This window comes from Manis javanica, chromosome 9 (genome assembly GCF_040802235.1).
Source record: "Manis javanica isolate MJ-LG chromosome 9, MJ_LKY, whole genome shotgun sequence".
NCBI classification, from domain to species: Eukaryota; Metazoa; Chordata; class Mammalia; order Pholidota; family Manidae; genus Manis; species Manis javanica.
In genome coordinates, this window is record NC_133164.1 from 60,465,458 (window position 1) to 60,492,931 (window position 27,474).

Genomic DNA, 27,474 nt, shown 5'->3' on the forward strand with positions numbered 1-27,474 from the left:
ACAGGAGAAGGGAGAGCTGGACAAGTTTGTCTGCACATGCTCCGCCCAGCAGGTTGGGAACTTTGAGGAGCTACAGGCACTCCATCCCCCTGGCTGGCTGCTCAGCTCCAAGGGTCCCCACTGTGACACACAGCCTACTGAGCCTTCCTCCTGGCCAGACAGCACCGGATCATAAACTGCAGTCACTGTGCTGGCGTCAGACCAGCCAGAGTGAGGTCCTGCGTACAAAAGCTAGAGACGCCAAGCACGGAGGCTTACACCTGTGTGCTCGGCCCACTGGCTCTGATACTGAAGACAGGCACCACAGATGGGAATCAGGAAACAGATCTTTCCTTCCCCTAGGCACTAGCTCCACTCCTCTATGACCCCCAACCTGACTCAACTGGGCAGTAGAGGGCACCACATAGAAATATGAAACACCAAAAGAACCTGGTTCAGACCAAAATCTCACAAACCCCAGAAAAAGGGATGAATGAAACTGAACTTACCAATCTTCCTGAAAGAGAGTTCAAAATCAAAATCATAAACATGCTTATGGAGGTACAGAAAAATATTCAAGGACTCAGGAATGACTTTAAGATGCAGATTCAATCATTAAGAAATTCCATATCTGAAATGAAACATACAATGGAGGGATTTAAAAGCAGATTAGATGTAGTAGAAGAGACAGTAAAAGGAATAGGAATTAGAGAAGAGGAATACAAAGAAGCTGATGCACAGACAGAAAAAAGAATCTCTAAGAATGAAAGAATATTGAGAGAACTGTGTGATCAATCCAAAGGGAAAAATATTTACATTATAGGGGTACCAGAAGAACAAGAGAGAAAAAGGGATAGAAAGTGTTATTGAGGAGGTAATTGCTGAAAACTTCCCCAGCCTGGGGAAGGAGATAGTCTCTCAAGCCATGGGGGTGCATAGATCTCCCAACACAAGGGACCCAAGGAAGACAACATCAAGACATATAATAACTAAAATGGCAAAGATCAAGGATAAAGACAGACTTTTAAAGGCAGCTAGAGAGAGAGAAAAAAGATCACATACAAAAGAAAACCCATCCAGTTGTCATCAGATTCTCAACAGAAACCTTACAGGCCAGAAGGGAGTGGCATGATGTGTTTAATGCAATGAAGCAGAAGGGCCTAGAACCAAGAATACTGTACCCAACAAGGTTATCATTTAAATCTGGAGGGATTAAACAGTTTTCAGATGAGCAAAAGCTGAGAGAATTTACCTCCCATAAACCACCTCTATAGTACATTTTGGGGGACCACCTATAGATGGAAGTATTCCTAAGGCTAAATAGATATTACCCAAGGGATAGACAAAGAGTACAGAATATGATTCATAATATACAAAGAATGGAGGAGGAAGAAAATGGAGGAAAAAAATAACCTTAAGGTTGCATTTGTAATAGCATACAAAGTGAGTTAAATTAGACTGTGAGATAGTAATGGAATTACTCTTGAACCTTTGGTAACCACGAATCTAAAACCTGCAATGGCATTAAGTACATAACTATTGATAATCCCCTAAATGTAAATGGTCTGAATGCACCAATCGAAAAACATAGAGTTACTGAATGGATAAAAACCAAGACCCATCTATATACTGCCTACAAGAGACTCACTTCAAACCCAAAGACATACACAGACTGAAAGTAAAGGGATGGAAAAAGATATTTTATGCTACTAATAGGGAGAGAAAAGCAGGAGTTGTAGTACTTGTATCACACAAAATAAACTTCAAAACAAAGAAAGTCACAAGAGACAAAGAAGAACATTTCATAATGATAAAGGAGTCAATTCAGCAAGAGGAATTAATGATTATACATACCTATGCATGGAACACAGGAGCACCTACATATGTGAAACAAATACTAACAGAATTAAAGGGGGAAATAGAATGCAAAGAATCCATACTAGAAGACTTCAACACTCTACTAACTCCAAAGGGCAGATCAATCACACAGAAAATAAGTAAGGACACAGAGGCACTGAACAACACATTAGAACAGATGGACCTAACAGACATCTACAGAACTCTACACCCAAAAGCAGCAGGATACACATTCTTCTCAAGTGCACATGAAAGATTTTCAAGAACAGATCATATACCAGGCCACAAAAAGAGCCTCAGTAAATTCAAAAAGATCAAAATTTTACCAATCAGCTTCTCAGATCACAAAGGTATGAAAGTAAAAATAAATTATACAAAGAAAATGAAAAAGCCCACAAACACATGGATGCTTAACAACACGCTCCTAAATAACCAATGGATCAATGACCAAATAAAAGCAGAGATCAAGCAATATATGGAGACAAATGACAACAATAATTCAAGAACATAAAATGTGGGGGATGCAGCGAAGGCCATGCTAAGAGGGAAATATATTGAAATACAGGCCTACCTCAGGAAAGAACTATCCCATATGAAGAATCTAAACTCACAATTAATGAAACTAGGAAAAGAAGAACAAATGAGACCCAAAGTCAGTAGGAGGAGGGACATAATAAAAATTAGACCATAAATAAAATCAAGAAGACTAAAACAATAGAAAGAATCAATGAAAGCAAAAGTTGGTTCTTCGAGAAAATAAACAAAACAGATAAACCCCTCACCAGCTTTATCAAGAAAAAAAAGAGTCTACACACATACACAGAATCAAAAATGAGAAAGGAAAAATCATGACAGACACCACAGAAATACAAAAAATTATTAGAGAATACAGTAAAAAATTAAATGCTAACAAACTGGATAACCTAGAAGAGAGAAATGGACAACTTTCTAGAAAAGTACAACCTTCCAAGGCAGACACAGAAAGAAACAGAATATCTGAACAGACCAATTACTAGCAACTAAATTGAATTGGTAATCAAAAAACTGCCTAAGAACAAAATGCCTGGACCAGATGGCTTCATCACTGAATTTTATCAAACATTTAATTTAGTCCTAATAGCCATTCTCCTTAAAGTTTTCCAAAACATAGAATAGGAGGGAATACTTCAAAACTCATTCTATGAAGCCAGTATCACTCTAATACCAAAACCAGGCAAAGACCCCACCAAAAAAGAAAATTACAGACCAATATCCCTGATGAACATAGATGCAAAAATACTCAACAAAATATTAGCAAACCACATTAAAAAATACATCAAAAAGATCATCCATCATTACCAAGTAGGATGTATTTCAGGGAAGAAAAGTTGGTACAATATTAGAAAATCCATGAACATCGTCCACCACATAAACATAAAGAAGGACAAAGACCACATGATCATCTCCATAGATGCTGAAGAAGCATTCGACAAAATTCAACATCCATTTATAATAAAAACTCTCAACAAAATGAGTATAGAGTGCAAGTACCTCAACATAGTTAAGGCCATATATGATAAACCCACAGCCAACATACTTAACAGTGAGAAGCTGAAAGCTTTTCCTTTAAGGTCAGGAACAAGCCATGCCCACTCTCTCCACTTCTATTCAACACAGTTCTGGAGGTCCTCATCATGGCAATCAGACAACACAAAGAAATAAAAAGGCATCCAGATTGGCAAGAAAGAAATTAAATTGTCCCTGTCTGCAGATGACATGATATTGCACATAAAAATCCCTAAAGAATCCACTCCAAAACTACTAGATCTAATATCTGAATTCAGCAAAGTTGCAGGATACAAAATTAATACACAGAAATCTGTTGCATTCCTATACTCTAATGATGAACTAGCAGAAAGAGAAATCAGGAAAACAATTCCATTCACAACTGCTTCAAAAAGAATAAAATACCCAGGAATAAACCTAACCACAGATGTGAAAGACTTATACTCTGAAAACTACAAGACACTCATGAGAGAAATTAAAGAAGAAACTAACAAATGGAAACATCCCATGCTCCTGGGTAGGAAGAATTAATATTGTCAAAATGGCCATCATGCCTAAAGCAATCTACAGATTCAATGCAATCCCTATCAATATGCCAATAGCATTCTTCACTGAACTAGAACAAATAGTTCTAAAGTTCATATGGAACCACAAAAGACCCTGAATAGCCAAAGTAATCCTGAGAAGGAAGAATAAAACAGAGTGGATCTCGCTTCCCAACTTCAAGCTCTACTACAAAGCCACAGCAATCAAGACAATTTGGTACTTGTACAATAACAGACCCACGGACCAGTGGAACAGAATAGAGACTCCAGACATTAACCTAAATATATATGGTCAATTAATATATGATAAAGAGGCCATAGATATAAAATGGGGAAATTACAGCCTATTCAACAGCTGTTGTTTGCAAAACTGGACAGCTACGTGTAAGAGAATGAAACTGAATCATTGTCTAACCCCATACACAAAAGTAAGTTTGAAATGGATCAGAGACCTGAATGTAAGTCATTAAACCATAAAACTCATAGAAAAAAACATAGGCAAAAATCTCTTGGACATAAACATGAGCAACTGCTTCATGAACATGTATCCCTGGGCAAGGGTAAGCAAAAATGAACAAGTGGGACTATATCTAACTAAAAAGCTTCTGTGCAGCAAAGGACACCATCAATAGAACAAAAAGTCATCCTACACGATGGGAGAATATATTCATAAATGAACCCAAATAAGAATTTCACATGGCCAACAGGCACATGAAAAGATGCTCCACATCCCTAATAATCAGAGAAATGCAAATTAAAACCACAATGAGAGAGGATTAAAGGTGGCGGCATGATAGGAGAGACAGAGGCTTCCTCCTAAAACTGGATACAATTAGAAAATATAGTTGGTGCAACTAATCCTGAGCAAGCAACAGGAAAGAGGACAGCGTCAGACTGCACACACCTGGAGAAAAGAGCAGACCTCAGCGAATGGGGTGACGTACCAGAGCTGTGGCTCCATGGGAACCGAACCCTTCCCCCACCCCAGCTCACTGGCGGGAGGAAGACAAACGGAGCAGGGAGGGAGTGGAAGGCTTGGGATTGCTGAATAACTAGCTCTGGAGATGTGCGCTGGGAGCACAAACCTACATTTCATGGTGCTTTCATGAGACTCGCATGACTACTGGGTTGGAAAGTTAATACAGGCAGAGTCCCTGGGGAGACTGGGATTCCAGCTGCTTGTGGAAAGCAGGGATCCATGTCTGGCTGCTCTGGGACAAAAACTTATACCTGTGTGCCTGGCCCACTGGCTCAGGCAGTGGAGACAGGCATAGCAGCCAGGAGGCAGGGAACAGCTCTTTCCTCCCCTGAGGCACCAGTACTGCTCCCCTACCACCCCCAGCATTGCTTCAGGGGCTCAACAGCTCCAGAGAAGAGCTTCTGGACACTAGAGGGCGCCATATACAAACATGAAACACCAAAGGAACCTTGTCCAGAGGAAAATTGTTAATACAACTCCCAAGAAAGATTTAAATGATATGGACCTCGTGACTCTTCCTGAAAGGGAGTTCAAAATAAAAATCATCAACATTCTAATGGAGGTATGGGAAGACATCCAAGAACTCAGGAATGAATTCAGGTCAGAGATCCAGTCATTAAAGAGCATGATGGAGGGTATTAAAAGCAGGTTGGATACGGTGGAGGAGAGAATGAAATAGAAACTAGAGAAGAGGAATACAAATAAGCTGAGGCACTGAGAGAAAAAAGGATCTCTAAGAATGAAAGAATATTGAGAGAACTGTGTGACCAATCCAAGCAGAATAATATCCGCATTATAGGGATTCCAGAAGAAGAAGAGAGAGAGAAAGGGACAGAAAGTGTCTTTGAGGAGGTAGTTGCTGAAAACTTCCCCAGTCTGGGGAAGGACATAGTCTCTCAGGCCATGGAGATCCACAGATCTCCCAACACAAGGAACCCAAGGAAGACAACACCAAGACACATAGGAATTAAAATGGGAAAAATCAAGGATAAGAACAGACTGCTAAAAGCAGCCAGAGACAGAAATAAGATCATATACAAAGGAAAGCCCATCAGGCTATCATCAGACTTCTCAGCAGAAACCTTACAGGCCAGAAGGGAGTGGCATGATGTATTTAATACCATAAAGCAGAAGGGTCTGGAACCAAGATTACTTTATCCGGCAATATTATCATTTAAATTTGAAGGAGGGATTAAACAATTTCCAGATAAGCAAAAGCTGAGAGAATTTACCTCTCACAAACCATCTCTACAGTCTATTTTGGAGGGACTGCTATAGATGGAAGTGTTCCTAAGGTTGAAAAGCTGTCACCAGAGGTAATAAAACCACAGTAAAGAAAGTAAAACAACTAATTATGAAGCAAATGCAAAATTAAATGAACTATCCCATAGGTCAATCAAGGGATAGACAAAAAGTACAGAATTTAATACCTAATACATAAAGAATGAAGGAGGAAGAAAAAGGAGGAGAAATAGTAAAGAACCTTTAGATTGTGTTTGTAAGAGCATACTAAGTGAGTTAAGTTAGACTCTTAGATAGTAAGGAAATTAACCTAGAACACTTGGTAACCACGAATCTAAAGCCTGCAATGGCAATAAAAACATATCTATCGATAATCACCCTAAATGTAAATGGACTGAATGCACCAATCAAAAGATATAAAATCACTGAATGGATGAAAAAACAAGACCCATCTGTATGCTGCTTACAAGAGACTCACCTCAAACACAAAGACATTGACGGACTAAAAGTCAAGGGATGGAAAAAGATATTTCATGAAAACAACAAGGAGAAAAAAGCAGGTGTTGCAGTATTAGTATCAGACAAAATAGACTTCAAAACAAAGAAAGTAACAAGAGATAAAGAAGGACATTACATAATGATAAAGGGCTCAGTCCAACAAGAGGATATAACCATTATAAATATATATGCCCCAACACAGGAGCATCTATATATGTGAAACAAATACTAACAGAATTAAGGAGGAAATAGAATGCAATGCATTCATTTTAGGAGACTTCTACACACCATTCACACCAAAGGACAGATCCACAGACAGAAAATAAATAAGGACACAGAGGCACTGAACAACACACTAAAACAGATGTACCTAATAGACATCTATAGAACTCTACATCCAAAAGCAAAAGGATACACATTCTTCTCAAGTGCACATGGAACATTCTCCAGAAGAGACCACATACTAGGCCACAAAAAGAGCCTCAGTAAATTAAAAAACATTGAAATTCTACCAACCAACTTTTCAGACCACAAAGGTATAAAACTAGAAATAAATTGTATAAAGAAAGCAAAATGGCTCACAAACACATGGAGGCTTAACAACACGCTCCTAAATAATCAATGGATCATCGATCAAATTAAAATGGAGATCCAGCAATATATGGAAATAAATGACAAGAACAACACAAAGCCCCAACTTCTGTGGGACACAGCAAAAGCAGTCTTAAGAGGAAAGTATATAGCAATCCAGGCATATTTAAAGAAGGAAGAACAATCCCAAATGAATAGTCTAATGTCACAGTTATCAAAATTGGAAAAAGAAGAACAAATGAGGTCTAAAGTCAGCAGAAGGAGGGCCATAATAAAGATCAGAGAAGAAATAAATAAAATTGAGAAGAATAAAACAATAGAAAAGATCAATGAAACCAAGAGCTGTTTCTTTGAGAAAATAAACAAAATAGATAAGCCTCTAGCCAGACTTAAGAGAAAAAGAAAATCAACACACATCAACAGAATCAGAAACAAGCAAGGAAACATTATGACGGACCCAACAGAAATACAAAGAATTATTAGAGAATACTATGAAAACCTACATGGTAAGAAGCTGGAAAACCTAGAAGAAATGGACAACGTCCTAGAAAAATACAACCTTCCAAGACTGACCACGGAAGAAACACAAAATCTAAAGAAACCAATTACCAGCAAGGAAATTGAAGTGGTAATAAAAAAACTACCCAAGAACAAAACCCCCGGGTCAGATGGATTTACCTCGAAATTTTATCAGACATACAGAGAAGACATAATACCCATTCTCCTTAAAGTTTTCCAACAAATAGAGGAGGAGGAAATACTTGCAAACTCATTCTATGAAGCCAACATCACCCTAATACCACAACCAGGCAGAGACCCCACCAAAAAAGAAAACTACAGACCAATATCCCTGATGAACGTAGATTGAAAAATACTCAACAAAATATTAGCAAACCGAATTCAAAAGTACATCAAAAGGATCATACACCATGACCAAGTGGGATTCATTCCAGGGATGCAAGGATGGTACAACATTCAAAAATCCATCAGCATCATCCACCACATCAACAAAAAGAAGGACAAAAACCACATGACCATCTCCATAGATGCTGAAAAAGTATGCAACAAAATTCAACATCCATTCAAAAAAAACCTCTCAAAAAATGGGTATAGAGGGTGAGTACCTCAACATAATAAAGGCCATATATGATAAACCCACAGCCAACATCATACTGAACAGCGAGAAGCTGAAAGCTTTTCCTGTGAGATCGGAAACAAGACAGGGATGCCCACTCTCCCCACTGTTATTCAACATAGTACTGGAGGTCCTAGCCACGGCACCAGGCAAAACAAAGAAATACAAGGAATCTGAATAGGTAAAGAAGAAGTTAAACCGTCACTATTTGCAGATGACATGATATTGTTCACAAAGACTCTAAGGACTCCACTCTAAAACTACTAGAACTGATATCAGAATACAGCAAATTTGCAGGATACAAAATTAACACACACAAATCTGTGGCTTTCCTATACACTAACAATGAACTAATAGAAAGAGAAATCAGGAAAACAATTCCATTCACAATTGCATCCAAAAGAATAAAATACTTAGGAATAAACCTTACCAAGGAAGTGAAAGACCTATACCCTGAAAACTATAAGACACTCTTAAGAGACATTAAAGAGTACACTAACAAATGGAAACTGATCCCATGTTCTTGGCTAGGAAGAATTAATATCGTCAAAATGGCCATCCTGCCCAAAGCAATATATAGATTTGATGCAATCCCTATCGAATTACCAACAACATTCTTCAACAAACTAGAACAAATAGTTCAAAAATTCATATGGTACCACCAAAGACCCTGAATAGCCAAAGCAATCCTGAGAAGAAAGAACAAAGTGAGGGGGATCTCGCTCCCCAACTTCAAGCTCTACTACAAAACCACAGTAATCAAGACAATTTGGTACTGGCACAAGAACAGAGCCACAGACCAGTGGAACAGAATAGAGACTCCAGACATTAACCCAAACATATATGGTCAATTAATATATGATAAAGGAGCCATGGACCTACAACAGGGAAATGACAGTCTCTTCAACAGATGGTGGTGGCAAACCCAGACAGCTACATGTAAGAGAATGAAACTGGATCACTGTCTAACTCCATACACAAAAGTAAATTCGAAATGGATCAAAGACCTGAATGTAAGTCATGGAACCATAAAACTCTTAGAAAAAAACCTCGGCAAAAATCTCTTGGACATAAACATGAGTGACTTCTTCATGAACATATCTCCCCGGGCAAGGGAAACAAAAGCAAAAATGAACAAGTGGGATTATATCAAGCTGAAAAGCTTCTGTACATCAAAGGACACCATCAATAGAACAAAAAGGTTCCCTACAGTATGGGAGAATATATTCATAAATGACAGATCCGATAAAGGGTTGACATCCAAAATATATAAAGAGCTCATGCACCTCAACAAACAGAAAGCAAATAATCCAATTAAAAAATGGGCAGAGAAGGTGAACTGGCTGTTCTCCAAAGATGAAATTGAGATGGCCAAGAGACACATGAAAGGATGCTCTGCATCACTTTTCATGAGAGAAATGTAAGTTAAAACCACAATGAGATATCACCTCACACCAGTAAGGATTGCCACCATCCAATAGAGAAACAACAACAAATGTTGGTGAGGGTGTGGAGAAAGGGGAGCCATCCTACAGTGCTGGTGGGAATTTAAACTAGTTCAACCATTGTGGAAAGCAGTATGGAGGTCCCTCAAAAAGCTCAAAATAGAAATCCCATTTGACCCAGGAATTTGACTGCTAGGAATTTACCCTAAGAATGCAGGAGCCCAGTTTTAAAAAGACAGATGCACCCCTATGTTTATTGCAGCACTATTTACAATAGCCAAGAAATAGAAGGAACCTAAGTGTCCATCAGTAAATGAATGGATAAAGAACATGTGGTTCATATACACAAAAGGATATTATTCAGCCATAAGAAGAGAACAGATCTACTATTTGCAATAACATGGATGGAGCTAGAGGTAATTATGCTCAGTGAAATAAGCAAGGTGGAGAAAGACAAGTATCAAATGATTTCACTCATCTGTGTAATAGAAGAACAAAGGAAAAACTGAAGGAAGAAAGTAGCCACAGACTCACAGAAGCCAAGAATGGACTAACAGTTACCAAAGGGAACGGGTCTGTGGAGGATGGGTGGGAAAGGAGGGATAAGGGGAAAAAGGGTTCATTATGATTGTTATGTATAATGCAGTGGGGGTACACGGGGAAGGGAGTATAACATAGAGAAGATAAGTAGTGATTCTATAGCATCTTACTATGCTGATGGACAGTGACTGTAAAGGGGTATGTGGTGTGGGCTTGATAAGAGGGGGAGGTTAGTAGTTAGTAACAATAATGTTTATGTAATTGTACATTCACGATAACAATACAAAAAATTATGTCGGCTTAAAAATAAGTAAGTAAGTAAATAAATAAAAATAAAGGGAGGCTAAGGAGATGTATCAGGGTCCTAAAAAAATAATGAAACTTCTGGAATTTTTTCTGAAAAGAAGCTTGCATAAAGTAGGGAATGGGAACTCTGGAAACCTTTTTCCATCAATTCCAGACTCTGGCCAGCAGTGACCAGAATCGATCCCATGGGCCCTTCTGATCATGTGGGACCAGGAGTGTTCACTTTGAATGTGCCCACTGGTGAGTAGCACTGATAACTGGCAGGCCCCATTTTGTTTTCTTAACAAATTATAGAACCAGCAAAAAGTGCCCTTTCACTGATGTACATGCACTTTTGATATATAAACAGCATTTCGTTATATATTTAAAATATTTTAAAACAATAAAACCCAGAAAATTTAGAGACAGAGAAAAGGGCAAAATCATCCATGGTTTCATTATTTTCATGTGACCAGTTTTTTTCTTTCTGTTCATTCTTTTTATATTTGAAAGTTATGTGATTTCTACAAGGTCATAATGACATGCCTATGTGAAAAGTTCATCTCTGGAGGCAGACAGATCTGAGTTTGGTTTTGGGGCCTACCATTTAGTACTTATGTGATGTTGGGCAGGTTTCTTCACTTATCTGCATTTCAGTTTCTTCATCTGTAAGTGAGATAATACCGTAAACTTATATGGGATTCTTAGTAGAACTAGGGTGATATTGCACATGAAATGCCTTGCATTTGCAGCCTGTCATGACACTTCATTCACTGCCCACTGTTCTCTCCTGGGCATTTGGGTTTTTTTTCGCTGCATGGTTTGGAAGGAAATTACTATCCTCTTTGGTAAGAGAATACCCAGCCCCTGTGGCTGGTCATGGGAGAATGTTCATTGGAGGGGGTGTTGGGACTGAGTGAGTCTGGGATCCTAAGAATTTCTACATTTTGGAGGGGACTTTGCTTTGCTAACTGGCAGGTGGAAGTAAAGGGGTGGGGAGGTGCTGTACCCTTTGGTATTTCCTGACCCTGTGGAGGCCACATAGCTCTTCTTCCAGTGTTATGTAGAGGGCTGGGATAATTCTGTCCTCTTTACTGGAGCTTCCTGGTAAAGACAGGTTACAAATTGAAGGGAATTACCTGTTCTAGTTATTGAACTGTTTCCTGAATTCCAGAGCCATAATATTGGTCCCTAAATCTTACATCTAATATAGACTGTGTACTAGGCCTATTTGTTGTATCTAGGACAATGGGCAGGCCTTTGTTCAGATGAGAAGGCACATGCAGTGGGGCCAGGATTTGGACTGAAGCTAGAAGTAGAGTGGACCTGTTTTATTTGTAGGCACTTACCAGGATTCCCTGGAGCAGGGATGTAGTGGGCCACATGGGAACTGTGGTGTGAGAGGCCTGGTATAGCCATGGGGGAGCCAGGTCTGTGGAGGGGCAATCTCTCTACCACTGTTCAGGGCCTGGGCTCTGGTGCCATGGTGAGATAGTGCAGGGAGCAGTTAGCCTTTGAAGACTGCAGAGATCCCCAGCATTTATCAAAGGTAAGTTGGCATTATGTAGAGTCTGGTAGAAAGTCACCAGGGTGTACTATGAGGTCCAGGGTGTAAGGGAGTTTAGGTAAAAAAAGCAGTTGATCAGTACAGCTCCAGGGCACAGATCCTTGAGAGAGGTCTGCATCGACAGGACTTGATGCTGATCACCTGGGATGCAGCAGTGTAGTTTCAGTCTGTCTTGCTTCAGCCTGGGTTTGCGTTGAGGCCTGGACAAATAAGAATATCAGCAGGCCCCATTGTCACACTCTGGGAAAGCAGAAGTCAGTGAGTCATGTATAGTTTGAACATATGAGCTTGTCTGAAATAACTCCATTTTTGAAATACTGGGAGAAATGCCCATGGGATATCTATATTGGTTCCTCTAAAATTCTAGGACAGATTGCTTACAGTGAGGATTTTATGGAGCATGTCAGCATTTTAAAGTGATGTTCATAGTTAAAGGGGGAGAAGTTGATTTCCTTTGAAAAGTGATGTTAAAAAACATTATTTTTATAAACTGGCCCCAGGTAGGCTAAGAATATCAGAGCCATCTTCCCCATCAGCTGTGTGCCACTGCTGTGGATAGTGGCTGTGTGTGAGCAAACATGGAAAATTAATGCTGAGCCAGACTCTCTTCCTTGAAAATAATAAATTTGAGGGCTTTTCCAGTTGATGGTATGTCTGTTTGGTTTGCCAAAGCAAAAGCATTTTAGAGTCTTTCTTTGTAGAGCTTTGCTTTTGGAACACCAGCCCCTTCTTCACAGTATCAAGTTAAGTGCGTAGCCCCACTGCCTTCCCTGGCTTCGGAGGAAGAGGAAGCCCAGGTAGCCGACTGATGGGCCAGAGATGTGTGAAACAAGGCCTAAAGCACCCTTGAGGCAATCCTGTGTTCAGATTAAAGTGCTCTGTGGTACAGGTAGTTTTTCATGGGATGACCAGGCTCGCATGACAATGACCAAGTGAAACTCAAAGGACACACCCTGACTTGTGACCTCCACAGATGTTGTTGGTGATGTCCATGTTAGTGGTCAAGGGTGTTTCAGGGTCCCTGTGTATGGGTGTAGAAACAAAGGGGAGTCCAGTGCCCTTTGGGCTGCCAGAGGATGTTGTTCCCCTCAGAAGAGGGGGGCGGGGTGAAAGGCTGCCTGTCTTGTTCACCTGGTGTCTGCGCAGACCATCTCTTATGGTGAAGACACTGGCTCTGTCAGAAAGAGAGTGCCTGTTGGGGGAGTGTACTGGAAATAGGAACAACTGGTCACAGCCCATCTGGCTCTGCCTTATGGCTGACAAGTCTTAGTTCCTGAGGAATTCCACCCTCCCCAGTTACAGTTTCCCATCCTTGCTCATGTCTGGAGAGCCATGGTTTCAAGGCCCAGCAAGTGCTTTCTCACAGGTGGGGCTTGTCTAGGCTACAGTGGGGAGACTGTCGCTTCTCTTCCCATACTTCCATGCAACCCCACCCACCCAACATCTTGAGGTGGAATGGATGGTTATAGTGGGAACTCCAGCCATCTTGGGGGACCTTGGGAATGAGAGGGGCAGACTCTGCTCTGATGCCTTTTGTCCTCAGAATGAAGCATCCTCAGAATGAGCCATGACCCGTCCCAAGGTAGGGCTGTGATATGATGACCCGCACCTGTACCGGGCAGTATTGCTGCCTCCTGTGATTAGCTGTTCTCCTAGGCCTGTCCTGGAGTTGCTGGGCTCCATCTCCGCTTATATGCTGGGCAGGCATGTGAGAATTGGCCGTAAGATGAAAACTCAAGTGATAGCAGGATGACAGAATCTGGTACCTTTATTTCATTTTTGTATTATCAACCACCTTACCAAAGAATTCCTTGGTTGTATCAACACTAAACAGGATTGTTCAAGCTGGCAAAGGGACTGTATCATGTTCTATTTTAATGAAGGTTCTAGGCTGCCACTAACTTCTCTCTAGAGACCTCCATCTAATCTTATATTTCTAAGCGTGAACACCACTTAAGATCAGAGATGGAGTGTGTGAACTGGGACATGACAGCTCATCCAGCTCTGAAGTCAGTTGCTAATGAGCTGTATGACTCTGAGCTGCTCACCTCGCAGAGTTTCAGAATTCTCAGCTGTGAGTACCTAGAGGCATGTGTGTCTCTTCCATTGCTGCATCCTCAGCACCTAGTGTGTGCCTGGTTGGAGTAGGTGCTCAACAAATAATCACCTAACAGTTGAAGGAGAAGGTGAGCCCAGAGCCTACCCTAGTGTGTGTTCAGGGGAATACTAGTCTTAGGAGATGGGCAAAAGAAAAGATTTTTCAGTCAACTGAGTTTATAGTGCTGCCTGTTACATACCTTTCTTGGAGATTCTTCATGTACCTTTAGCACATTAGAGGCTCTGAGTAAAGAAATCCCACAGTAAAGAAAATCTTAGTGTTGTTTAACCCAAAATTTACTAAACTTATGTGATGCAAGAACACTCTTTTCCTATAGTTTCATTAGGCCTGGAGGAACTTCTGTTAGACTGGATGACCTTGAAGGGGACTTCCTCCTGGGACATTCTAGAATTTGAGAGCAGGGATGGGAGGATGGAACGAATTTACAGGGTAATAAGATGACTGAAGTTTGAGGTTTGGGGTGGGTGGGGGTGGTTAATCTCTAAACAGGGCTCAGACTCCACATTCTGAAATTAACCCTTGGACACCATCTTCTGCATCCACCGTGCAGATGGGAACCTTCGGGGAGGTGTTCATCTCTTGAACTGAATTCCAGTGTGAGAGAGAAGTTCCTCAGGGAACCTAGGTCATGGTCACAAAATGACCATGTTTCTGTCATGCTCATGCACTTCTCCTTGTTTTTGTCTTTAGCAAACTGTGAGTCTCTTGAAGGCAGGATTCTAATCTGAACTCTGAAAGTCTCTGGGTGTTGTTGGTGGTCTTCACCTACTATAGGTGAAATGATGAAGGTACTAAAAGACACTGTAGAGAATTGGTTTCCTCTGTCATTTTCTTTGCTGGGTCTGAACTGGGCCATGAGCAGAGCAAACAGGAGAGTGCCCCTCTTTCGGCCACACTGGGCGGGTTTGGTGGCACCTGCGGACATGCCTCATCGTGGCCGCCTGCTGCTGTCTCAGGGCCCCTGCCCCAGCCTCGAGAGTTCCTCTTCACCTGCCGCCACTCCTAGGTGAGCACCTATAAATGTGATTAGGTTCAGAAGCTGAAGTATTTGAATAAGTCAGATCCTTTTGCCCAACTCTAGAATAAAGGCTGTAGTTATTTTAACAACAGCAAAAATCCTGCAGTCTTCAGCTGTTTCTGGAGGTGGACTGATAATAGCACACCCTTTGTATTCATTTCTGTCTCCGGCTGTTTGTTTCCTTGTTTTGATGCAGCCCTGCTGGAGAGACTTGGTTTGTTTCATTTGGAAATGGGATTTTGAGGAGACCCTCTGAAATGCCATCATGAGATCAATGGTTTTCTGTAGCCCAGGTTTGTCAAACCTGGTTTCCAGCAGCTCTGTGGAGAGCAAGAGCTTGCTAGCGTGGTATCCAGTTTTCAAGAAAGCTGCTAAAAGCCATCGCTTTAAGAAGGATTGGTGCTGCCTGAGGAGAGTGATACTTTAGAAGACTAGGTGATTTTAGGGTAGGCTAAGGATGCTTATGTTGTCTCACCTATTCAGTGTTATTCATGGGAGATATTTCTCATTTTTTTTTTAGTTGGCCCTTGAACATTGAGGGGATTGTAGGCCTAACCCCTGTGCAGTCGAAAATCCATGTAAAATATTTGACTCCCCAAACTTTACTGACAGCCTACTGTTGACCAGAGCCTTACCAATAATATAAACCGTAGATTAACGAATATTTTGTATGCTATATGTATTATATACATACAATTCAGTAAGCTAGAGAAAAGAAAATGTTTTTTCAAATTATCACAAATTGCTAAAAAAGTTTCTAATATACTTAATGAAAAAAATCTGTATATAAGTGGACCTATGCCGTTAAAAACCTGTGTTGTTCAAGGGCTGACTGTATTTATTACTTGTGTGAATGGAGGCCAAATGCAGATGAGTGCCTTTTGGGAATTTATACTGCCAGATTGAAAGGCAAATGTTTGCAGTGGTTCCTCTGAAGGGGCAGGCTGCCTAGAAGGCTCCCGGAGGCTCCCTGTGGTCTTTCCCTAAGGAGGTCATGGCTGCTCTCAAGCTGAAGAGGGAAAAGAGGAAAATACACAGTTACTGTTTCTGTTTTGGAGTGCTGGAACCTGCTGCTGACTGTAAAATGAGAACTTGGCTATGGTCCAAAAGGAAGCTTTTGGTTTCTTCTTTTCAGGAAGATTTATTGGGAGTAGTCTTTAACGAATAGACCGATTCCCTACATGTCTCCAGCATTGAGGGGCTGTCTTACTCTGGTTGCTCAGGTGACTCTGGGGTTGCCAACAGTAAAGGTGCAAGGTAGGCAGGAGTGAAGCACAAGGAGGGCATGCATCACACTGCATGCCATACGGGGGGCTATGCCCAGCTAGAAATTTTGGAGTTACCCATGTGGTCTTCTCATATCCATTGAGGTGGAAATAGGTTAACTTTGCTCTCTGAGGACGTAGCTTTTGATGAATGAAAAAAGTAGCTATTTTATGCATGAGCTAAATCTAAACTAACCCTCTGCCCCTCAGTCCCCAAGATGCTATAGAAAAGAGGAAGGAAGCCAAACAAAACCCCAGTAAAACTCTGGTGAATGGAAAGCAGATGTATCGCTCTATGGGTCTCTTGATAAAAGGGTTTAGATAGATGAGAACTAGGTTCTAACAGTAAAGGAATTAAAGTGGTCCTAATTGTTCCATAAGATACAATGATAAGAAGGAACTAGCTTACATTGTACAGAGGCCAAGGAGTCACGCAAAAATTATGACCCGAAGTGTTGTTAGTGTAGTTTGTCACCAGGGAAAGTTGTTTCTGAAAATTTTTAGGCAAAGGTAACGAGCTGGAAGGACTTGAGTGTAGTCTTCTACTGAGGCGAGTGTGGGTCCAGGCATCTCCCTCCAGGTGGGTCATCTGGGACCTAGCACAGAGGCTTTCTCATACCAGGACCTGTGGATGGCTTCAAGGCTTCATGCTCAGATCCAGTCTTGGTCAGTGTTGTTGAAGGCAGCAGATCTCAAATGCCCTGGAGGTCTGACACTGTGCTGGCTGTGGGTCAGACCACCTGGAAGAGTGCTGTGGAGGGGCTGAGGAAGGTGATAGTCTTTCAGACCCATCGAGCTCATTCAGCTGCTCTCATTTGATTAACCCATGAGTGTTCATTCAGCCCTTTCAGGTTTTTCCAGTGCAGGTTTAAGAAAATGGATTCCATGTGTTTTAGTTCCAAATTATGATGCAAGTGAATAATATCCATTTTCTGAAATTACTTGATATAGAAACAGGCTTGGCCATAGCAGATTGCTGGACCAAGTGCTTTGAGGGGACATGAAGGGTCCTCTGGATGGGGTGAGGTAAATAGTGTAGGAGACAAAAGAACCTCCTAAGGAAGGTGGGCTGTCTGCTTATGCCTCAGCTTGCTGATGTAGAGTCTGTTATGAAAGACAACTATATGCCATGTTTAAAGACTGTTATATTATTACTTTTGTTTTATGTTTTGATTAGGTAAATCACATGGTTAAAAAATAAAGTCAATTATCAAAAGGTATTCATTTAAAAGTCTGCTTCTGCCTGCTCTGTTCCTGCCCTTCCCCACAATCACTGTTATTAGTTTATTATATATCTTCTGAGAATTTCCTTATGCATTCATAAACAAATCTGAAAATATGTTTAACATCACTACCCTGTTTATCCAAAATGGGTCATAACCATTTTCCTGCACCTTTTTATACTTAATATGTCTTGCAGATCCTTCCACATCAGCACATAGAAAGCCTCTTTCTTCTCTCCCTTTTCTCCACTTCCCTTCCTATTTATGGCTGTCTGGTGTCCCATTTAATACCTCTTCCATAATTTATTGACTTAGTCCTCTATTGATGAACATTCGACTTATTTCCCAATTTTATTTATATAAGTAAAATACAATAAATAACATATTTCATTTCACATAACTTCATTTCAGTTAATTTTACATGCAAGTGTAACATTTGGAATAATTTCCAGATGTGGAATTGTCAAGTTAGAGAGGTTATGCATTTGTAGTTTTCTTTGACATTGCCAAGACACTTCTGTGGGGGATTGTACCAGCACACACCCCATCAGCAGTGGGGATGTGAGCTGTTTTACCACATTCTCAGCAATATTTTTGGAGTTTACCAACCTGATAGTGGAAAATGATATCTAAATGTAGTTTTAATTTTCATTATTATGAATGAGGTTGTGCATCTTTTATATTATAAGAGCCATTTGTCTTTGTGGATTCCTGTACTCTTTTTCTCTCATGGATTTCTAGGAGCAATTTTTTTTTGGTATAATTAATCTACAATTACATGAAGAACATTATGTTTACTAGGCTCCCCCCTTCACCAAATCCCCTCCACAAGCCCCATTACAGTCACTGTCCATCAGTGCACTAAGATGCTGTAGAATCACTACTTGTCTTCTGTGTTGCAAAGCCCTCCCCATGCCCCGCCGCCCACTGTACATGATAATCGTAATGCCCCCTTTCTTTTTCCCTGCCCTTATCACTCCCTTCCCACCCATCCTCCCCAGTCCCTTTCCCTTTGGTAACTGTTAGTCCATTCTTGGGTTCTGTGACTCTGCTGCTGTTTTGTTCCTTCAGTTTTTCTTTGTTCTTATACTCCACATATGAGTGAAATCATTTGGTACTTGTCTTTCTCTGCCTGGCTTATTTCACTGAGCATAATACCCTCTAGCTCCATCCATGTTGTTGCAAATGGAAGGATTTGTTTTCTTCTTATGGCTGAATAATATTCCATTGTGTATATGTACCACATCTTCTTTATTCATTCATCTACTGATGGACATTTAGGTCAATTCCATTTCTTGGCTATTGTAAATAATGCTGCAATAAACATACGGGTGCATCTGTCTTTTTCAAACTGGGCTGCTGTATTCTTAGGGTAAATTCCTAGAAGTGGAATTTCTGGGTAAAATGGTATTTCTATTTTGAGCTTTTTGAGGAACCTCCATATTGCTTTCCATAATGGTTGAACTAATTTACATTCCCACCAACAGTGTAGGAGGGTTCCCCTTTCTTCAGAACCTCGCCAACATTTGTTGTTGTTTGTCTTTTCGATGGTGGCGATTCTTACTGGTGTGAAGTGATATCTCATTGTGGTTTTAATTTGCATTTCTCTGATGACAAGCGATGTGGAGCATCTTTTCATGTGTCTGTTGGCCATCTGAATTTCTTCTTTAGAGAACTGTCTATTCAGCTCCTCTGCCCATTTTTTAATTGGATTATTTGTTTTTTGTTTGTTGAGATGGGTGAGCTCTTTATATATTTTGGATGTCAACCCTTTATCGGATCTGTCATTAATGAATATATTCTCCCATACTGTAGGATATTGTTGGTGTATAGGAAAACCACAGATTTCTGTGTACTAATTTTGTATCCTGCAACTTTGCTGAATTCTGATATTAGTTCTAGTAGTTTTGGAGTGGAGTCTTTACGGTTTTTTATGTACAATATCATGTCATCTGCAAATAGTGACACTTGGACTTCTTCTTTACCAATCTGGATTCCTTGTATTTCTTTGTTTTGTCTAATTGCCATGGCTAGGACCTCCAGTACTATGTTGAATAACAGTGGGGAGAGTGGGCATCCCTGTCTTGTTCCCAATCTTTGAGGAAATGCTTTGAGCTTCTCACTGTTAAGTATGATGTTGGCTGTGGGTTTATCATATATGGCCTTTATTATGTTGAGGTACTTGCCCTGTATACCCATTTTGTTGAGAGTTTTTATCATGAATGGATGTTGACTTTTGTCATACTTTTACAGCATCTATGGAGATGATCATGTGGCTTTTGTCCTTATTTTTATTGATGTGGTGGATGATGTTGATGGACTTTCAAATGTTGTACCATCCTTGCATCCCTGGGATGAATCCCACTTGGTCATGGTGTATGATCCTTTTGATGTATTTTTGAATTCGGTTTGCTAATATTTTATTGAGTATTTTTGCATCTACATTCATCAGGGATATTGGTCTGTAGTTTTCTTTTTTGGTGGGGTCTTTGCCTGGTTTTGGTATTAGGGTGATGTTGGCTTCATAGAATGAGTTTGGGAGTATTCCCTCCTCTTCTGTTTTTTGGAAAACTTTAAGGACAATGGGTATTATGTCTTCTCTGTATGTCTGGTAAATTGTGAGGTAAATCCGTCTGGCCCAGGGGTTTTGTTCTTGGGTAGTTTTTTGATTACCGCTTCAATTTCGTTGCTAGTAATTGGTTTGTTTACATTTTCTGTTTCTTCCTTGATCAGTCTTGGAAGGTTGTATTTTTCTAGGAAGTTTTCCATTTCTTCTAGGTTTTCCAGCTTGTTAGCATACAGGTTTTCATAGTATTCTCTAATAATTCTTTGTATTTGTGTGGGATCTGTCGTGCTTTTTTCCTTTCTCGTTTATGATTCTGTTGATGTGTGTTGATTCTCTTTTTCTCTTAAGTCTGGCTAGAAGCTTATCTATTTTGTTTATTTTCTTAAAGAATTAGCTCTTGTTTTCATTGAATTTTTTCTATTGTTTTATTCTTCTCAATTTTATTTATTTCTTCTCTGATCTTTATTATTTCCCTCCTTCTGCTGACCTTAGACCTCATTTGTTCCTCTTTTTCCAATTTTGATAATTGCGACATTAGACTATTCATTTGGGATTGTTCTTCCTTCTTTAAATATGCCTGGATTGCTATATACTTTCCTCTTAAGATTGCTTTTGCTGCATCCCACAGAAGTTGAGGCTTTGTGTTGATGTTGTCATTTGTTTCCATATATTCCTTGATCTCCATTTTAATTTGGTCATTGATCCATTGATTATTTAGGATCATGTTGTTAAGCCCCCATATGTTTGTGAGCCTTTTGGCTTTCTTTGTACAATTTGTTTCTAGTTTTGTACCTTTGTGGTCTGAAAAGTTGGTTTGTAGAATTTCAATGTTTTTGAATTTACTGAAACTCTTTTTGTGGCCTAGGATGTGGTCTCTTCTGGAGAATGTTCCATGTGCACTTGAGAAGAATGTGTATCCTGTTGCTTTTGGGTGTAGAGTTCCATAGATGTCTGTTAGGTCCATCTGTTCTAGTGTGTTGTTCCGTGCCTCTGTGTCCTTACTTATTTTCTGTCCTGAGGATCTCTTTTTTGGACTGAGTGATCTCTTGAAGTCTCCTAAAATGAATGCTTTGCATTCTATTTCCTCCTTTAATTCTGTTAGTATTTGTTTCACATATATAGATGCTCCTGTGTTGAGGCATATATATTTATAATGGTTATATCCTCTTGTTGGACTGAGCCCTTGATCATTATGTAATGTCCTTCTTTATCTCTTCTTACTTTTTTTGTTTTGAAGTCTATTTTGTCTGATACTAGTACTGCAACACCTGCTTTTTTCTCCTTGTTGTTTGCATGAAATATCTTTTTCCATCCCTTGACTCTTTTAGTCCGTCAATGTCTTTGGGTTTGAGGTGAGTTTCTTGTAAGCAGCATATAGATGGGTCTTGCTTTTTTATCCATTCTATTACTCTGTGTCTTTTGATTGGTGCATTCAGTCCATTTACCTTTAGGGTGATTATTGAAAGATATGTACTTATTGACATTGCACGCTTTAGATTCGTGCTTACCAAAAGTTCAAGGTTAGCTTCTTTACTATCTTACCGTCTAACTTAAGTCACTTATTGCACTATTATAAACACAGTCTGATGATTCTTTATTCCTCTCCTTTCTTATTCCTCCTCCTTCATTCTTTATATCTTAGGTGTTTTATTTTGTGCCCTTTTGTGTTTCCTTTTAATGCTTTTGTGGGTAGTTGATTTTTGTTTTTGCCTTTAGTTAGTATTTGGTTGGTCTGCTTTCTTTGCTGTGATTTTATTTTCTCTGGTGACATCTATTTAGCCTTAGGAGTGCTCCCATCTAGAACAGTTCCTCTAGAATACCCTGTAGAGTTGGTTTGTGGGAGGTAAATTCCTTCAACTTTTGCTTGTCTGGAAATTGTTTAATTCCTCCTTCATATTTAAATGATAATCGTGCTCTACACAGGATTCTTGCTTCAAGGCCCTTCTGTTTCATTGCATTAAATATATCATGCCATTCTCTTCTGGCCTGTAAGGTTTCTGCTGAGAAGTCTGATGATAGCCTGATGGGTTTTCCATTGTAGGTGACCTTTTTTCTCTCTTTGGCTGTGTTTAATACTCTGTCCTTATCCTTGATCTTTGCCATTTTAATTATTGTATGTCTTGGTGTTGTCCTCCTTCAGTCCCTTCTGTTGGGAGTTCTGTGTACTTCAGTGGTCTAAGTGACTATTTCCTCCCCCAGTTTGTGAAAGTTTTCAGCAATTATTTCTTCAAATACAGTTTCTATCTCTTTTTCTTCTGGTAACCTTATAATGCGAGTATTGTTCTATTTGGATTGGTCACACGGTTCTCTTAATATTCTTTTATTCCTGGAGATCCTTTTATCTCTCTCTGCATTAGCTTCTCTGCTTTCCTGTTCTCTGATTTCTATTCCATTAGTGGCCTCTTGTGCCTCATTCATTCTGCTTTTAAGTCCTTCCTGAGACTGTTTTATTTCTGTATTCTCCCTCCCTACTGTGTTGGTTAGCTCTTGCATTTTTCTCTGCAGCTCCATCAGCATGGTTATGACCTTTATTTTAAATTCTTTCTCATGAAGATTGGTTAGGTCTATCTCCCCAGGTTCCTTCTCAGGGTAGGATGTGTGGGTTAGTCTGGTCTGTATCAAATTCTTCTGCCTTTTCATGGTGATAGAGGTAGTTGTGGGGAGTTGGCACGTGTGTCAGCTGGGAGGACATCCCTTCTTGCTAGTTTGTGGCCTCCCTCTTCTGTGGGAACAGCAACCCCTAGTGACTTCTGCTGGGCAGTTGTGTGTAGACGGGGTCTCTGTTTATTGCCTGGATGTTGTGAAGGAAGCCCCGTGCACGGTTGCTGTGGGCGTGGCCGGTTTCAGGCTGCTACTGCGCTATGGCGGGGCCATGCCAGAGGGGGAACAGGCGGGAGGCTGTTTATTGCTGTGAGGGGCCACAGAACTATGCTGCTGCCCATGGGTTAGGGTGCCTAGAGTTCCCCGGAATTCCCAGCTGCTGGGCTGAGTGTGCTGGGATGCCTCCGTCTAGCTGTGGGGTCCCTGTCCCTTTAAGACTTTCAAAAAGCACTCACTTTTCTTTGTCTCATGAGTGCCGGCTGTGGGGACCCACTCACAGGTTTTACTGTCCCATTTCCCTAGTATCCAGCACCCCACGCACTGTGTGTCTGCGCTCCCTGTGAGAATGGCTAGGGCTGGGTATTTAGCAGTCCTGGGCTCCCTCTCCTTCCCTGCTCCAACTCCTCTCCTCTGCAGGGGAGCTGGGGTAGGGGTGTCGCTCTGTTCCACAGGGCTGCTGCTTGTATCTTACCCCCTTTGTGTGGTGCTGGGTTCTCACAGATGTAGATGTAGACTGGCTGTTGTCCTGTATCTTCTGGTCTCTCTTTTAGGAATAGTTGTATTTGTTGTATTTTCAAAAATATATATGGTTTTGGAAGGAGATTTCCACTGCTCTATTCATGCTGCCATCTTGGCTCCTCCTCCTCTAGGAGCAATTTACAGAAATTAGGAAAGTAGGCTTTATGATAAAACTTCCAGGTAATGTTTCCAAGTTTTTGTCATTTCTCTTTTAACTTTGATTTTAAACAGGCTGAAGCTTTTGATGTTTATGTGGTTATATTTATCAATCTTTTCTTTGTGGGTTTTTGATCTTGAATCATAAGTAGGAAGAAATTTCCAGCATGACATAGTGTGTTTAGTACTGTAATTGTTTTTAGATGTTCTGTGGTTGTCTGTTTACAAAACCCCAAAATAACAGGTTATAACTTTGGGGAGAGGAAATTCTGGGACAAAATTCCTCTAAAACCGAAATCAGTCAAAGGGAGAAATTAAGTTTAAAACCCATTTATTGTTTATAAACTGCAGTCCAGGGCTGTCTCTCTCCTGCTCCCACAGAAGCAAGACAGACCTCCCCACAACCTCTCAGATCCAGATAAGTCCTTGGTTGCCCAGTAATCACCCTTGATATGGAGATGAACTACTTCTCTCCACCCACTAGGAATGCCCATTGATATGAAGATACACTAAAGCCAGGCAAGATATTCTGAAAATATTACAATTTTACCCACAGGCCACCCCTCCAGAAATCTTGCTTTACAATCTACTTGTTCCTCTTCTTCCTCAGTGGTCCCTGGGCAAGAAATCTGGAGTATTGTGATCAGTCTAATGACATAACAATAGCCACAGCAATCAAATTCTGACAGTCCTCAAGCCGGAGGATTCAGCTAGGTTCAGTGTCCTATGCAGGTTAAGTCTATAGCTCTCCCATTCCATAGACAGACAGTAGCTGAAGAGGTAGAGAGTTCATAGCAATCATCATGCAGCAGCTGGAGCTAGGGGGTGCATCCAGGCCCCAAGGACCATAGAAGAAAATACCCTTAAGGGTGATGAGATACATGTTTTAATGACACCAGCATAGACAAATCTTGTCCATCAGGTAGGATACATGCAAGAGAGTGGACCTGTGACAAGACAGTAGCAGGAATGGGATCTAGTACTGGTCTAGTAGACCAGACTTTCACCTGCCTCCCTGTGGGAGTCACAGATTGGTCAATATGTAGGGCTATGGGAGGTACATGCATTGGCATAAAGATAAAACAAAACTTACCTGTAAGATGCTCTTACCTCCCAGATGTTTTGGGTACACTACCATGATCTTTGGGGGCCACTCTGCTCTTTCTCCAGGAATACACACAAGGCAAGCTTCCAGGCCTTTTCCGCAAGGTGCCAGAAGTGCCAGCCATTGCTGCTCCATGTGTTGAAATGTCCAGGGCCACGTCCATTCAACAGTGTCTCCAGTGCTTCATGTAGGAGGGGCTGGCAGCAGGATGTTGCTCTGTTGGCCATATCCTGGCTTCAGTAATTCCTCTTTGGTTTGCACATACAGTTGTATTGGAGAGGCAGCAAGGTATGCAAGGCAGCAAGGTCCACATGGCTCAAAGCTCCCTTACGTGGTTTCTCATTCAAACGCCGTAGCACTCACTGTCCATAGGCAAACTGACCAGCTGTGTGTCTGACTTCTGGCCATATTTCAACAAACCACTGTACCTCTCTATCATGCCTACCCTGATAGGGTTATATGGTGCATGAAACTTCCACTTTATTCCTAATTGCTGCACCCATTCTTGTAATGCATGTCCAGTAAAGTGGGTGCCTTGATTGCTCTCAATCACCTGCAGCTGGCCATAGGCTGTAAAGAGATACTCCAGGTCCCTCTTGGTGGTTTGCTGATCTGCACAACGTGCAGGAAAAGCAACCAATAGTCCAGTAGCTGTGTCCACACAAGTCAGGGCATGCCGATATCCTTCTGATATGAGCAGTGGCCCAATAGTCTGTCTGCCACCTGACAAGGTATTGGCCCCTTACTATTGTCCCATGTTGCTGCAGGTCTCTGTGTAAGTCCTTCTTAGAGCACACAGGGCACACCTTCCAGGCTCTGCTGACTTCTTCAAAGGTCAATGGCAAGCTCCACCAATGGACTGCATTGTCTTTTGCCCTGTGTGCAACAAATGCTGATGTAGCCATTGGGCCACAAACAGAGGCAGGCTTTCCTTCTTGCCAATGCACCTGGGCCAATGTGTCTGCTTCATCATTCCCTGGGGATGCTAAAGGCAAATGGCCAGTCACATGATATACAGTAGCCTGACCAGAGACCCATAGGTCTTGCCAAAACTCTTTCCCCCAAAGGGCCAGTAACTAACCATCCAATTGGCCTGGTACCATGTTGGTAGCCATAGGATCAAGCCCTAATACATGGCCCAGCTGTCAGTGCACACAGATATAGAGGAACGCTCCTGGGTGATCACGAGCAAATCAGCCCAGGCTGCTCTTCCCCTCTCCATCCTACATCCATAATGTCTCAGTCTTAGGATGGAAAGCCAGAGCCCTCCATTTTGGGGGCTGCCCATGACTGAAGCCACCTGTGTACCAAGGAACTTCAGGTATAGGGGCTTGTCCCTCTTGATAAGGACTCTCAGCTACCAATGGCTCAAAAGCAAGTTCTTCCTGCTTTCCACTGGTATAAGTCACTGGCCCCAATAAATGTTGGAGTTCTCCACTTAAGGGGCTAGTACAGAGGGTGCTGTGCTGCTGTAAATATGTGCCTCATTTGGCCAGTGTAGGTGTCTGTGCTATGCCACTCTGTGGCTTTTGGGTCCAGTCTTGCACCCACCCTGCGATCGGATAGGTGGTTATTACCTTGGTTGGAGCTGTCCTGGCAATGGCCTCCATAGCCAGGAAGACATAGTACACAGCAGCCAGTTGTTTCTCTGGCAAGGTGTACTGGACCTCTGCTCCTTTCCACAGTTGTGATCAGAATCTAACAGGTTGGCATGTCCATTCAAGTTGCTGCCAAAGACCCCATCCATAACCATCTTCAGTTACATGAACATCAAGCTCACAGGGCCTTGATGAGTCCATTACACTCAAGGCCTGTATGGCCTTGACTGCTCGCTTAGCAGCTGATAAGCAGCTGCACATGTCTCATCCCAGTCCTACCTGATGCCTTTTCATACCAATCAGTATAAGGGCTTCAGAATATGTGCCAAGTGTGGGATAAACACTCTCCAGTAGCCCAAATGACCCAAAATCTCTTGTAGTACTGCCACAGTGGTAGGGGTGGGGAAAGCCTAGACCTTGTCTCTGACTGCTTCAGGAACAACTTTAGTTTTACCTAACCAGACAACTCCCAAGAATATCACAGACAAACCAGGTCCCTGAATCTTGAAGCTGTTCACAGACCATCCTTTTTCCTGTAGACACTGAAGCAGTATAGGAACTGCCCTTTCTAAATCTGAAAGAGAATCAGATGTGAGCATAATATCATCAATGTAGTGATACAACGGCACCATTTGCAGTTTCTTCCATGTGACCAAGTCCTTGGCCGCCAGTCCATGACAGATGGTGGAACTGTGGAGGTATCCCTATGGAAGGACAGTGAATGTCCACTGCTAGCCTTCCCATGTGAAGGCAAATGTTCCTGACTTTCCTATGCTCTGTCAATAGAGAAGAAAGCATCAACAAGGTCGACAACATAATGATATGTCCCATTTATGAGTCAGTGTGTCTTTAAGGGCTGCTATACAGGAGACAGCAG

General features: G+C 41.3%; 1 protein-coding gene across 28 annotated transcripts in view; it reads left to right on the forward strand.

The window, feature by feature from the left end:
* LDLRAD4 (low density lipoprotein receptor class A domain containing 4) overlaps positions 1 to 27,474 on the forward strand; it is a 524,574-nt gene that overhangs the window by 93,437 nt on the left and 403,663 nt on the right. For 2 of the 28 annotated variants that reach the window (XM_073212688.1, XM_073212695.1), the window contains exon 3: positions 10,817 to 10,902. The exons of the other annotated variants lie outside the window; for them this stretch is intronic. The gene's annotated coding sequence lies outside the window, so the exon portion shown is untranslated. The remainder of the gene's footprint in view (positions 1 to 10,816; positions 10,903 to 27,474) is intronic. 28 annotated transcript variants of the gene reach the window in all.